Source organism: Accipiter gentilis, chromosome 17, assembly GCF_929443795.1.
Source record: "Accipiter gentilis chromosome 17, bAccGen1.1, whole genome shotgun sequence".
NCBI lineage: Eukaryota > Metazoa > Chordata > Aves > Accipitriformes > Accipitridae > Astur > Astur gentilis.
Genome location: NC_064896.1, coordinates 9,707,412 through 9,722,919, shown reverse-complemented (window position 1 = coordinate 9,722,919; position 15,508 = coordinate 9,707,412). Strand labels below are relative to the sequence as shown.

The 15,508-nt window shown below is 44.0% G+C and overlaps 1 long non-coding RNA gene across 1 annotated transcript; it reads left to right on the top strand.

Moving 5' to 3' along the window:
* Positions 1 to 364: 364 nt before the first annotated feature.
* On the top strand, positions 365 to 13,530 carry LOC126047242 (uncharacterized). The gene is made up of 7 exons (XR_007508538.1): positions 365 to 482; positions 777 to 878; positions 1,759 to 1,933; positions 5,809 to 5,893; positions 8,697 to 8,823; positions 10,991 to 11,622; positions 12,059 to 13,530. It is a non-coding gene; the product is annotated as an uncharacterized LOC126047242 (long non-coding RNA).
* The last annotated feature ends 1,978 nt before the right edge of the window (positions 13,531 to 15,508 follow it).

Sequence of the window (15,508 nt, the reverse complement as noted above, 5' to 3'; positions counted from 1 at the left end):
GGGAGGGGAGAAAGAAGTTGCCAGCGGGCGCGAGGAGGGCGCGCGCCTTCTCCCGGCGCCCGGCGATTGGTGCGCGAGGGAGCACGAGGCGCTCGCTCGCGCCGCCGCGGCCGCCCCCTGTGCGCGAGGGGCGGGCAGGGAGCACGCCGATTGGCCGTCCCCCGGTTGTCGCCGTGACCGGCGCGCGCAGCTCGGGGCGGGGGCGCCGCGGCAGGTGACCCCTCCCCCCTGCTCCTCACAGCGGTGGCGGCGCGGCCGCCGGAGCTGGCCCCCCTGTCCCCGGCCCGGGCCGTCAGAGCCCCTCGGGCCCCGCTTCCCCTTCCCGCCGGGCTCAGCCCTGGCCCCGCCGCCTCCGGGCGCCCCCTCGGTGCCCGCCGCTCCCCCTCGGCCCGGCGGCCGCCGCTTAAAGCCTGAAGAGGATTTAACGGGGGAGGGTCGGGCCACAGCGAGGGCTCGACCGGGGTGGGGGCGCTGAGCCGGAGGTGAGCGCTGAGGACGGACGGACGGACGAACGAACGAACGGACGGAAGGAAGGAGGGAGGGAGGGAGGAAGCTGGCCGGAGCAGGGCGTGCTGTGCGCTGCAGCTGCCTTCCTTGTGGCTTCGGTTACGCGGTGTCCAATTAGGCTGGTGCTCCCTCAGGGCCGGCCGCCCCAAGGCTCCGTAACGCGTCATTCACTCCAGGACTTGCCACGAAAACCGGTGGGAAATCTCTGTGCTGTACAGAGTGGGTTACAGCAATCAACAATGGGTTTATTTAAACTCTCTTTCTTACAGAAAGTTACCGAGGTACTAGTTATCATGTGTGAGGGCTGATTCATGCCTAAGTGGTAAACTGATCTCTCTTGGCTCAGGAGAAAATCATGCCTGAACAGAAAGGTAAGCTACAAGAAGAAATATAATTCCCACATGCAGTGCTTCAAAGTTGAACTTCTTTGTTAGTTTTGGCGGTGGAAAGACGTTCTCCTGTTACGGGGAACGTCAGCACCTGCCTTCCAGTCCTTCACAGCACATGAGGAGTGTCGGCGCAGTGATGTCACAGCCAGCTGGAAGGAGCCGCAGCTGGAAGGAGCTGCAGCTTTCCTGGCCCTCCTGCAGCCAGAGGGGATGAGTATGTTGCCTAATAGGTTATATCGCTTCGTCATATATGAGCAGTAAAGGAATAAATCACCTTTAAGCTTCGAACTACCTCTGCACTTCTCTGATTTTTTTTCCCTCCTTTGGCTGTTCTCCCTTGATGGTCTTTTACTGTATATAGAAGCTTGTGGGGTCTTCTAATAGTACTTGCCATTATTGTGGCAATTGTTGTTAAAGCTGGGGATCGCTGGGTTGCGAGGGACTTCCTGATACGCTCCTTTCCTCATCCCTTCCCAAACTATTTCACCGCATGGGCTGCTCCCTCATTTTGTCTGTATGCTTCGTTTTGGCACTCCAGTGCTGGAAAACCCCCAAATAGCCCAGGGATTTTCTGAGAAGTGGCAGGAAAGCTCCAGAACTGGCTTCAGAACTGCTTTGTGCTGGCACAACCAAAACTGTCATGGCTGAGGCATACTGAACCCTAGTTTAGAGGAAGAGTGATGTATGGGTTAGGGATGCCAAACTGGAACAGAAGAGACACAGATTCTCTTTTCCTCGCCTTTGTGCCTCTGCTTTTCCTTTATGAAATAAAATCCCTTAATCCAAGCACAGATTAGGATGCTGGAGAGGGGACACGCAGTGGCTGCTGGAGATGGCTGCGGAGAAGCCCTTTGTTTTGCAGGTCCCTGCTGAAGTACCTGACAACATCACTGATGGTGAAGAACTAAACTCCAAAAAACAGTTTTACAGATGGAAAGCTCATTCTGTGACAAATGCTGATGATATCTCTACATGTGGGAAGAAGTGGTGAAAATACCAGAAAAATTTGCCTTTCAGACTGGCCCTTCTGCTTTCGGGTGCTCGAGTTTCACACTATTTTGTCATAGCGTGACATTTTTTTGTTGCTAATTAGTTATTTGACCAATTTTTTTCTAGATTACTATTAATGGGGAAAGAAAAGGCAGAAAAGGCAGAGAAATAAAAGGTTTGTTTTTCCTGGGTAGAGAGAATTCTATCCACTTCTACTAGACAAGAAAACTCCAACCTGTTGATGCTGACCATTTCACTGACATTTGTTCATACCAAGTCAGAAGCTTTGCTTCAAAACTTCACGTAATCTCTTCCAAAACCTCAGAGAATTTAGAAGGAACTGGGAAGATTATGTCTCTATTTCTTTTATATCCTTTTGATTACAACACACCCTTTCTTAGTGTCAGTCTAGCTTGGTTTTCAATCCTGTAATGACTTCCATTTTGATAAGTATCCCGGATCCATATAAAGCCCACACACATATTTCCTTTAGCTGTTTGTTCTGCTCATTACATCATTTATTAACATGTCATTAGTAGTTAGTAACCCATTGTAATTTATTGTTGAATTTACAAAAAGGGTGTAACTCACTTGAAAACTCTTCAGAGTGTTTTACAACAAACATGGTCTATCTTCTGGGGAGCCACAAGCATGTACATACAGTGCAATAAAGGCAAGAACAAAGCAGTAGAGGAACCTCAAGGTAGAAATAAAAGTAAGTAATCCTAAGGGCTTCAGGTTTAGTCGATATGAAGGCATGTTGATATGTTACTGGCCAAAATTATTTTACTTTCATTATTCCCAGAAAGTAAATGTTGGTTAGGGAATTCATTATTGGTTAAGATGACTTTAATCTGTAAATTGTGGGTAATAGTTCTTTCAGCCATGTTATCCCGCCATTGTGCATTTCAGATGTGGTTGATTTGAATGGGCAGGAAGCTGTGTGGCAGCAGTGGCATGAGCTTGGTCTTACTGAAAGCCTAGGCGCAATGCCAAAGTTGAATGGTCAGAAGGCTTGACGCAAACCCCAGTAGAGTATGTGGAAAGACAGGTACTGGTTTCACTGAACATAAAAATAAATCATTTTCTGCTCTGACCCAAGAACTTCCCTGGTTTGGCTCAAAGCATCGAGGAGGAGCAATGTATGAGAAATTTATACTGCTCTTCTTCATGCAGTATATTTTAAATGGATCAACAGAGAGAGAGGTTCTCATTCTAGAGCTACTGAGATGGTTCTTTTCATAAGTTTTAGGTCCACATTCAAATAAAACAATCAAAAAAAAGAAAACAAACCTATTTCTTCTACTTGTGTATGTGACTTTTTTTCTGCTCCTAAGGAGGAATCTATGACACTGAGATAATGCATATAGTCACATTCAACAAATCTAAGCTGCCTGCTAACATCAGAATATATTGAAAACTAAAAGGCATCAGAAAAAAACTCAAAGAAGGGAATTAATTACTGAATTATTGGCTCAAACTCTCCAAGACTGAACAGTTAAAATACTGGACTCAGACCTGAGAAACCTGATTATGTTCTCAGCAGCAACTGACCCCTGTTTTCATTTCTTGTCCACTAGAAATACCTTGTTGTTAGGTAACAATGCGATACCCTACCGAACGGATTAGTCAATCAACAGCCATCTTCTTACGTAACAGAAAAAGGCAAATGTGTCTTCATGTTCCTGATGTCAGATTTTACACCATAGCAACCAAGCTGCATTAGCACACTTTTTTTGTAGATAGCAGGCATGGATTCTGTATCTATGTTCAATTTCTGAGCCCATCTAACAGGTTAATCCACTGTAGCATCTAATAGGTGAGACTCATTAAGAGAATAATTTTTCAGCTGCCTGTATCCCCTGGATAACCCAGCCTTAAAGCTTGTGAAGGAAGTAACAGTGAGGTAAGTAGGGTTAGGGCACAGGCAGAACACATAGCAGCTATTATGCCATAAACAAGGTACAGTCTGGACTCGGATCCCCTCTTCTGGGGTGAGCTGAGACTTGAGAGTTTGTACAACCTCTGCTATCAGTATGGAGGGAGACAAAACTACTTGTCACAGAAATCTCCTTCCCCTCAGACAGGAAAAAACAAGTCCTTTTCTCTGTAATTTACTTTTCCCTCAACCCCATACCATGACTGTAATCTATTACTTCAATGGCTGAACAGAATTTAATGGTCAGCGAGTCTACTACTTCCTTTGAAGTAATGGAGATCCTTCTTCACCAAGTCTTGATGGAAATTTCTACTTTTCACTGGTTCTGAATGCAGTCTTAATCATATGTTCAGTTAGGAGAGGGCATATGTCTCTATGACATAATAAGATGAACCATTTGTTAATTTATTAATTTGTGTGATTTACTAAAGCTTATGAGAATATTTTTTCCCAGTTTTCTGTAATACTTGTATATTTGCAGCAAAGGGAATTGCAGTTGGATTGATACGTGATTTTATTCACCCCAGTTGCACTAGTGCAGTAGAAATTGCTTCGTGCTCACAAAAGAGCTAAGTTTAGAATTGTGACTCATAAAGCACTCCATTTTCTTTCACGAGTCTTTCTTGCTATTTTACCAAGCAGCAGCTGATTTTACTGGCAAGATCAAATGCCAGCTAAGGCTGCATCGCCACATGGCACAGAGAGAATGACACTTTTGTAGAAGGATGCAGATACTTATTTCAGCTGAAAAGCTTGCAGACTTCTTCATAGCAGTTGTTGATAAACATTCTTTTATGGACCAGTAGCAGGTTGCTGCTGAGTTTGTGAATCCCATTTCTGAAGCTCAGCTGAGGCTGGAGACTTCAACATGGGAACTGTGCAGTTGTTGCAAGCGTGGGTCCCTCAGCCTCTTGGCTCACCTCCTCAGCATACTGCTCACAGGGGAACATGTTGCGATAGCAAAATACTGTCAGCCTAGTTCTGCGTTCAAGTTGCACTTGGAACAAGGAGCGTGCTTTCATTTTTCGACTCCTTGGTTCTGTGTCTGGTAAGACCCTTGATGAATTTTAAAGAAATATTAAGGCTGCTGTTTCTGATTCCTTGCATCAACAGCCAAAAAAATGCTGCTCCAAAAGCCAGGGATTACGAAGGTTCAAAGTTGTGTTAGTCACCTTAGGCAAGATGCAGCTGCAAGAAAGAGGCTGGACAGCTGCCCCCCCTTCCTCTTCCTCAGTGATAGGAAGGGTAGTGGGATCATGGCAGGCAGTGTTTTCCTTGATCCATGTCTCCAGCAACAATACTGCATGGACAAATAGACAATAAGCGGTCTAGGGAGAATAGTGGAGCAGAGTGTTTCACCCACAGCACCCTTTGCTCACCCCTTATCAAGAGAATTTGCAATGTCTTCCATGCTTTGACCCTAAGAGAGAGAGAACTTCAGGACAAAATTTGAGATGATCATAGGTTGTTTTATTTTCCTTCTGTGTTTGTTTAGTTTCCAGCACAAAATACCAGCAAAAAAACAAGGTGCAGCTTTGGCCCCTGAAGTATACCTGCCAGAGTCCACAGGGATAACAAGGGGTAAAGATGAGGGATTTACCCTTGGCACTGCCGGCGTATTTATATGTCTCCTGTGAATGCAAGGGAAGCGTTAACGCCAGAAAGCAGCCCTCCTGAAAGGATAATATGCTCATTCATTTGCTATGTTGGTCTAAGATAACCACAAAGACCTAGAGCTTGTACAGTGCCAGGTACTCCAAGCAGTATGCTAAGATAACATTACCTGGCGCAAGTCCCAGAGAATGACTTTTCTTGGAGTCAGACTGACCAAGCCTTTATTATATTACAAATTAATTTCTTACTCTGTACCAATTTAGTCTTGCTGAAGAAACCCAGGTGGGGAACTTTCTCAGGACCTCAGAGAGATTTAAAAATCCAGTAGGAATTAGCTAAACATTCTCTTATTTCTTTTAAAAACTCCAGCTTTGAAACTCCTGGTTGTGTGCAGTACTGTGGCACAGTAACAGCTTCAGTCTTAGCTGCAACCCACAGAACAATACACCATGAGGTGAATATCACTTTCAATGCAGTCCCAGTTTAGTAATCTCTCCCATGAGATCAGGCACTTCAACATCTGTTTTACTTTTGGATGAGCGTCAAACTCTCCTACAAACCTATCCCAGCTCCCCCCAATCCCCAGCAGAGTTCAAGAGTGCAGCCACACAGCCTTTGTCAAATGAGATTCTTGAAGCAACCTCCCCTCCCAGCCCCAGGACTGCGCAGAAATCCCCTCGCAAGGGAGTCCTCCCAAGCTATGCTCAAGGAAGAAGACAGTTGCTATAGTAACCAGTTCTCTACCTGCACTGAATTGGCTCTCTCTTCCCTCTTAATCTCCTCTGGTTTTATTAGTTCTGGGCAAGAAGCAGCTCGTCAGGTCAGGGCTGTGCTCAGTTCTGCAGGCTGGAGGAGTGCATGGAAGGCACTGGGGGGCCCTCACCCATCAGGTGGTCCTTCCTTGCTCCCTTCACCTGCCGGAGGATGTCCCATGTGAGGGTTGCCACCGCTGTCATTTTGTGACAGAGCCACCCAAGCCACAGAGGAACAGGCTCTTTGCTTCCCCTTCTTGCCCCCTTGTCTGAGAGCAGGTCCACTTGCACATCCTTTGCAGCCTCACTGGGATAGATTTCAGCCTACTAGTGGAAAAAGAAACTGGATACAGTCTCTTTTCTGCAATAGCACATTTTTGCAACTCTTCTTGGGCTTAAAAGTGACCACAGTAATCACTGAAAACACTCAGAAAGTTCTAAACTATGCTAAATTGCATCTTTTCCAACATGCCTACTGTGGCCAGGCCTTGGACTAACAGTTTTCTGCATTCTGAATTCCACTGTGGAAGTATATAGCTGGGAGCGAAAGAAACCTGCTCTAAGGAAGTACATGCCAGAGCCACCTCAAGCTGTTTTAAGTGTGCAGCACTGGCAAAATGCCTGCACAAGCTGGGGCACGTTCCCCTGACAGCAAGTGGACTAGCGTGAGGTGCATATGATGTGGTGACTAGGGAGGGGGGAAAAAAGCCATAGAATGAATTACCATGGATGTAGTAATGGTCACTAATAAAAGGCTGCAGAGAATTGTGTAAGACAAAGCTGGTAATGCTCTATAATGAGGCATCAGGCACTGTTGCTGTTTGTGTTAAATGCTCAGAGCCTGTGTGCTGTAAAGAACCTGAGAACGTTCACTGGACACTTGCATGGACAGAGCAGGAGCAAAGCCAATTAGAAGACTTCCTATGTTATGTTCATGTAGCTGCCATTAACATGATAGTAAATGCTCTGTATTTAAATATAACACAATAAAAAGATCCAAGAGCACACCCACATCAATATGTTGCTTGAACAACAGCCAGCAGTAAAATAAAAAAAGTGCATACATTTCTAAAATATTTCAAAATCTATTATTGACCCAAATAATGAGGTAGATCACAGACTAATCTTAAAATTACTTGGACTTCTAAAATTTCTTTTTTTTTTCCTCCCTTTTTGCTCGTTATGCAACAATTTGCTATGCTAAGCATGCATAACAAAGGACTAATACCAAGTCGAAATAACTGATTTGTGATGGAACTTGCAACTTCAGTACTGCTGGTTGTTCAAGCATGCTGCAGTTTTTTTCCTATGTTAGGATGTAAAAGGGTGGATTCCAGATACAGATTCCAGCCACTGTAGTTTTGACTCAGGCACTGGTTGTACTTAAGTAATTGACATAGTTTTAATGGCATCCTGGCAGAGTTGTATCATTTAAGCCAAAACATGGTTTCTAGCTGGTTATTTCCTTGTGGGCCATTAAACTGGTATCATGGGCACAGTCAGTGTAAGGAGGTGGCAGAGAGAAGTTTCCCAATCTTTGGGGACCCCAGCCTGCAGCAGTGGCAGCGATGGGACTGATGCCAGAGCCTCAGGCAAGATACATGTTCTAGGCAATAACTTCAGCTACCCACCCCACTCAGACACATTTGTTCCTTCCCAGTGTTCCCCTAGCAGCCTGAGGTTAAAGAAAGGTCATTAAGTTAGAAGATGTTTCCAAATATTCAGCAGGATGCTTATTCATGGGGAACTGCCTGCCAAAGAAGTGGTTCCTGGACTTGGAGCATACACGTGCTGAAGAGCAGACAGGGTAAATACAGGAGGATCAGCAGAGCAAAGAAGTTAAAGCATTTCAGGGAGCTGGCTGTGTTCTTCTTCCTCACACGCACACACACACACACACACATTGATTTTCAAGTGTTCCAGCCTGAAACCTAGAAAACTATAGGTCTTGTCTGTTTTACACAGACACTGAGGATTTCTTGGCCTGTCCGAAGAGTTTTAACTCACCATTTCCATTTATAGAAGGAAACACATTACTGTCAATTTCCTGTGCTGATTTATTTTATTAAAAAAAAAAAAAAATAAAAATTCAATCTCTTCCGAAAGATCTAATAGCATTTGCAAAGTCAGTCCTTTGCCCTAGTATCTTTGACTAACAATATCTGGTTATTGTACAGGTCTTTAGACTTTCAGTAATCTTTTTATTGCCATATTGGCATAAAATAAGTGGAGTGGATTTTTCTGTGAAACATTCCACATCATCCAGACGAATGGCCTTCATTGAGAAACAATTGCTGATAATGCCTGGGAGGTAAGGGTAACTTTATATACAGCCAAAGTGATTTTGTGATATACCTAAACTTCAAAACTGCAGCCTGTTTTTTGACCCCAGAATTAAGCTGGCTGTTAATTGTTACCAGAATAGTGTTGCATACTATAGAGTTTTTTACTGTGGCATTTTGTAATTAACTAATTTGATCCTACTTTGTTTCCATTTTGACACAGAGGAATAACACAATTACTTGTGACAACTAGAAAATGGTCAGCAAGCAATTAATCCAGATTGAAACTCTCTGAAAACTGAATGAAACCCATTGTTTCTTTAACTGGAGCATGTTGTACTCCATTACAGGTATTTAATAGATTTATGAATTAAATACAAAAGACTATCATGAATTTCTGCTTTCCATTCTGATGGTAACTTGTGCCAACTGAATTTACAAATCCAGCTTGTTATGTATTAACCAGTCATCTGGGAAACTGATTGAGTAACACAGCAGTTGTTGCAATACCAAGACTCCCATATAAATCATGCCTGAGTCCTAAGTAAATATTGGTTCAAATATTGATTCACGTGAAAGGTATGACTGCAGTTTAAGAGGTTACAGGTGCCAGCTGAACTACTCTAGAGAGGACCACTCCCTTCATGTTCATTTGAGATTCACATCAAAGTGCTCACCATGAATCACCATTGGATTCATGGCAACAGAGCATTTCCCTTCACTTTTGATATTGACACTATATCAGAACCTATATTTGATGCTCTAAAATCAAAGGTATCATATTGTGTATAAGTACCGAGTTATTCAGTTATTTACACTCCAGATAGATGTAACATCTGGGAAGAGGGGAATGAGACACAAGAAGTTATTTTTTATGCGGCACTGAAAGCAGGAGGAGAGGGGGACATGCAAGTTTTTTCCTGACATATAGATACTGTAGCAACTGCTACCCCAAAAAACCAGGAGGAGGAATTTGAGGTGAAGGAAACATCTGATGACAAAATGAAAAGCTATCGTCTTCCACGCTTTGGAAAATAGAAGGAGTCTCTCATCAGTTGCAGAAAGCTCAAGGGAAAAGGAGTGCCCCAACCCCGTCTGTTTTTATGCTAACAAAAGGTATTGTGAGCCACATCTACACTAGCAATCTGCTCTTCTATTGCAATATAGATCTCTCCTTCACTTAGCCTTGAATCCCAATTGTTCTTCTGAGTAGGACAAACACAGATCCTTCTGGATACATTTCACAGTTACAGATCTAAACAAGAATGAGTTTCCCCGAAGTCTCCTGCGCACTTCTGTTTTAGCAAGTCCTAAGCCAGCAACTAGACAAAAGAGCACATGTGCTCCGTTCCAACCAGTCTGAATAAGTGGACGGTGAATAACACCAGCCAGTTGCTCTAAATCTCCAAGTCTTGAGGGTATTCACTTTTAAGAGTGGCTCTGTAATTGCTCTATTCACTAAGCAAAGTGTTAAGAAAAAAGTTTACAACACAGAAATGAAGTTCCTGGTTTCAGCAATTTAAGATAAGTATGTTTACATCAAAAGAGCTCAACCTTTTAAATGTAGGAAGCCTGGCATACCTTTATCTCTTGGCTTAGCTCATTGCTTTTCTTTTTTAAAGGCACAGAAAATAAATATATGCATTATCTTAGCTTTCAGAGTAACACTGTTTTCTTAATAATATTTGTGAGAGGAGGGGTTGGAATCAAAGATTAGAGCACCACACCACGAGACATGACATAAATCATAAAAGTTTGGAAGTAAATAACCAATACCTAACTAGCGACTGAAATCAGAGTAATTAGAATCTTAGAATATCCTGAGCTGGGAAGGACACACAACGATCATTGAGTCCAACTTCTGACTGCACACAGGGCAACCTAAAAGTTAAACCATGTGTCTAAGAGCATTGTCCAAATGCTTCTTGAACACCAACAGGCTTGGTGCCATGACCATTTCCCCAGTGGGCTTGTGCCAGTGCTTGACCCCTACCTCAGCACAGAACTTTTTCCTAATATCCAATTAGGCCCACAAAATATTCTCCAAGGGACACCTTTATTATGACATGCTTTCCACAATGCCATAGCACATACAGAAAATCATTGTTCTTTGAACTGCTCTCTGCACAGCCTCTCCTTGCCATGGATGCATCCCATGCGCATGCAAGGGCATACTTTTAGCCTGCAGTATCTGCTGTGGTCGAGCCTCCCTGTGCTCCATGGAATCAAGGACAGTGCGAATTCCGTTATCTCTCTGTTCCTTCTAATTGCCCATAGCTGTGAGAGAAAATCCCCGCTTGTATCATTCCTCAGCACATTGTGCAATTTTAAACCCTTTCCTTACACGTGTAGTTAGCTAGCATATTCCTCTGAATTGTGCAAGAAATTCTTTTGTCTAGTGATTGACAAACTAGATAGTGTTAAGGACCTTTTTGCTATTGCAATCTAGCTGCTGCAGCTGAAACAAACTTCTGTTGGTTCCCAACTGCTCTCTAGCCATATCTTTTTACCCTACAGAAGCCGTCTTATCTACCACAGGAATTCAGTTTGCCAGTCCTCTTCAAAATGAGCCTCCTTTTTGGGACAGGATTTGGCCAGATGGAGGTTTGCCTCAGCTTCTCTGGAGGCTCTGACATGGGCCTGGCAAATCTACCTGCCCTGAAAGAGCATAGGACCTCCAGCAGCATATGGGTCCTCTCTGATGTGACTTCCAGTGGGACACCGGGGATCTCAGCTATGCACCTCACTTACCAAAGCATGGCATGCCTCACAGCCAGTCATCAGCTAATGAACACAGTGATTCATTGCTGCATCGGGGCAGGAGGATGAGAGCGGCCATGGTACTCATTCTTCTGCATATTACTGCAGGATCTGCACCCCAGCTGCCTGGGAAAGCTTGTGCTGCCATTTGGAGAAATGCCAGCAGCAAATTCAGCAGCAGTGAACATCAGCTTGGGGAAACAGAGCTGTGCGTACCCAGCAGAACGATGGCTACATCAGACACGCACAGAACCAACTAACTTAGGAACTGGCTTCAAGAAATGCTGCTCTGGACCCGATGTGCACCTTTTCTGCTCAGAAAAAAGATCTCCTCAGGCACTCTGCAGTTCTCAGTGCAACACCGGAGCAGAGAAAGTATTGTAAGCAAGGTGTGGTCAATTATCGTGTAATTCCCTCTTGTGCTGGGTTCAGGGAAAGGGGGAAATTTTGTATTGCTGTCGCAGCCATTACTATATTCAGAGGATTTTCTCCCAGCTTCTAAACAATAACATAAAAGAGTTAAGACCTGTGCTTTCTGGGCCTGCTTGAGATGGAAAAGTATCAAAATACATCTCTATCTCAACAATTGGCTCTGCTATAAGAAATAATTCTAGCTCATCAACCATATAAACCAAAAATTATTGTGATTACAGGCCTCCACGTTAACGGAAAAAAAATCCAACTTAATTCTGACTCCAGGCACAATATCTGTAAGATAACTGTCACTCCTGAGGTCTTCAGGAGACTGTCTTACAGAGCATTCAAACGAGAATAAGCTCTTCCAAGCACAAGTAGTTAATTTGTTTTCTTACTCCTGTATCGTAGGTTTTGACATACATTGTTTTGCAAGGCTCTTTGAAACCAGCGGTTCTGCCAAGCAAGGAGCTAGTGGACAAGAAGTCTTTTCCTTGGGGAATGGATGAAAAGACCTGCATAAGCCTTTGTAAGAGGTTTCCTTCTTTCACTTATGGCTGCCAAGGCTATGGCTGCCAAGGCTATTGCTAAAAAAGGTTTTTATTCAAGGATGGATAACTTGCTTAGCAGACTGACTGAGTGTGCGGGACCTTGGTAAGATGCTCCCCATACAGACGTTTTGAAGCCTGTGGCTATCCCCTTATCTTGTGACTTACCATTCCCCTCCTGGAGGTCTGCTGTCGAGGACCCAGCAGACAAAACCACAGCCACATAGCGTGTCAACAGCACAGCAGAGCCAGGCTGTTCCTTCCCTGTCAGTACCCTGTTTGACTGGGGACTTTGTGTATTTGTCCTTAGAGGACACTGGTGCCCCTGTACCTGCCTGGTAGTTGGTGTTCCCTGGCACAGCCCCAGTGGTCCCGTCACCCTGAGGAGGTGGGAGGCAGAGGCTCAGCCCTGATGTCCCCAGTCTGGGTCTGGCCAGTCTGGCACTTGTGCATGACTGGTCTGTCAGCGCAGTCCGAGGGACGCTGCCAATGCTGCCTCTTACTGCCTTTCAGAATCCTTCCTCGTGGCTGCATGGCTAACTGCCACAGAAAGACGCTACTGAGTTAAAGTACAAACCAGATTTGTAGCCAAAAAAACAACTCCTGCTCCCTTCCAGCCCTGAATTAGAATGACTTCAAAACAAATAGAGTGACCTCAAAAAACAAAAATAGAAGTGCTATTCAGTCATCACCTGCCTTCCTGGAAAATCCTATTTCCATCATTTGCACCTACTGGCAACCCTACAGGGGCTTTCTGTCAGTGTCCTAAGGCTATGCCGTCCAGCAAGCTAGCCCTGAAATGGATGACTTGCTGTCTGCAGTGTTTTGTCCCCCATATTGAAGTCTACAGGGGTCTGTTACACTCATTTTCCCCTATTAAAAAACCATCCATCTCTGTGTAAGCTTGGTAGAGTCACAATCTTGACAGGACTTTCTTGTTCTTAATAGATGGTTTGTTTACAGTCTTGCTGTGCTCCACATCTTCCTTTCCCAGTGCAGAATAACTCGGGTCCCAGGATCTCCTCCAAGATTTTATTACACCAAGGATGGGATTTCACCACAGACATCTGCATCTCAGCTCAGCCCAAACTCTTCTGTACAGTCAGCAGCACCAAGGGCAAGGTTCATGTACTCCCGAAAATTCTTCAAACAAGTGCCATTTTCTTTCCTTTGGCTATTAAAGGAACCCAGATGGGGCAGCTTGGGTGTATCCATCTACTTTGCAGATGTCTGGAATGAAGATGAACACCATCCAAAGTGACTCTGAATTCTGTATGACCAGGATTTACCTCCAGATTATTTTCTCACTGTTCACACAAATAAAGGGAAAACTAAGCCATGCACCATCAGCATACGAGTAGCATGCTCTTTTTTCCAGTAGGAGGACCAGACTGCCTTTTGCTTTGTAACCTTTGCAGCAGGGTCTCTTTCCTTAAAAGCACGCCATAAACAAATGAGATCAGATCCACCTAAAATTCAGTATAGTTCTCAACACCTTGTGCAAGACAGTCTCTGTTACCTCCTTAAAGAGCATGTATACTACAGAAAGATGCAAAGTGCCTGCACAAGAATCAGTCCATGCATTTTCCCAGTTCTGGCCCTTACAGGGCCTTTTTGGTCAGACACACATCCTTTGTCTTCCTTGGTTTCAAACTTGGCAACTCATTTGTGATAGGGGCCTCTTTAAAAGACAGAAGACTGTCATGCATGCACAGAGGAAGAACAAGGTAGCAACTGCTAGAGGCAGATACAGGCAGCTGTAAAAAACCTACCATGTCTTAATAGCAAGAACAAGATAGGAGAGAAGGGAGGTGTTGCTGATTTGTGCTCGGAAGAGGGCAGGAGGCTGCTTCTTAGGCGGTGGCCAAGATTAGGTAGAGCAGGTTGTTTGGGGTGGGATGAAGTTCTCTGTGTCCCCTTGTCTCCTCAGGAAAGGTCTAGAGAAGTATCAGAGCATCAGCACAGAGATTCAGTACATGTGCTGCAAAAGCAGAAGGGATGATATTTTCTGGCTTAGCTGTTGCTTTTGGCTGACAACCAGTAAAAACAAAGCTTTACCGTTATTATTACCACATTTGAGAGATCAGTGTGAAGGACAACCCTGCCACCAGGCAGAGAGTAACACAGTAGAGAATCTAATAGTTCCCTCCTATCCTTTTCTTTTAGATAGATTGTGCTAAAATGGTAACACTTGCCTTATCTGCAAACTAACAATAGCTCTGCAGCAGCATAGGAAAGTTAAACAAGCCTTAAGTCAAGGGGATGTAGCCATTACCCCTATGCACTGACTAAAGCTATAGACCACATACTCTTCTGGGGAAAAAACTACAAAAAGAACAGGTTTTATGGTGTTACTGACCTAAAACTACAGTCCTGTGGTCCATTCATATTCCACCTACAAATATCAAACCCAGGTCCTGATCACAGGCTAGCAAAATCACAAATTTGGAGGTTTTTGCCTTTAAATCAGAATATAGCCCCCATCAATAGCAGATAATGTTCTAACAGTGGATTTTATCCATGTGACAACAAAAATAGGAAAGAAAACCCTGACATGAAGCCAGTCATCAATAGACAGGCACCACATGGTGACTGAACTAATGTGCCCCCAGGAACTATACTGCTGCAGAGGGGTTTGTTGCATATGGCAGAGAAGGCAAGAGGTAAACCAGGAAATTTCTGCTCTTTTCTCCATGTTCACAGTCAGGCAATTTGCAGATGATTGGTAAATTCTCTTAAAGCACTTTTAAAGGAAGACAGAAATGCAGTTTGGAGCATGTAGTTTCCTTGCTAGAGCTACGTTAACTCTAACTCTGCTGCACTGCATCATGCTAAGCAGAACAGGATCCCTCTGCTTCTAGAAAGTTTTTGTGCTACTAGTTACTGAAATCCCAGACAATGTACTCTGCACACAGTGCACAGTACTTCTATGATTCTCCTCCCATGCTATATCAATTTAATTAAAATATTACAGACTTCTGGGCAGGGCTTTATTGGTTCCAAGATGTATTTCTTTAAGGTTCTTAGCTTTCCTTTCAGTAAGGTGTGTTCCTCCACACACCCCCTTTGGCCTTGACAAGGCCTGTCCCTTAACAAACCATGCCACACTCTGTTTGTTTTAGTAATTCTTAGCCGAGGTCTTTATCTTAGAATCCTGTTTGTGCAGCTTTGGACAAGATTCAGTACTTGGTGGGGAAGGTGAGTGAGGTGGGAAGGATTTCTTAGTGCCTTTAGTATTTAATATGTTGTTTTACCTGTGACTATTAAGTAGATGATTTACAAGCTTGTTGACACTGAGATGGTATGAATCTCT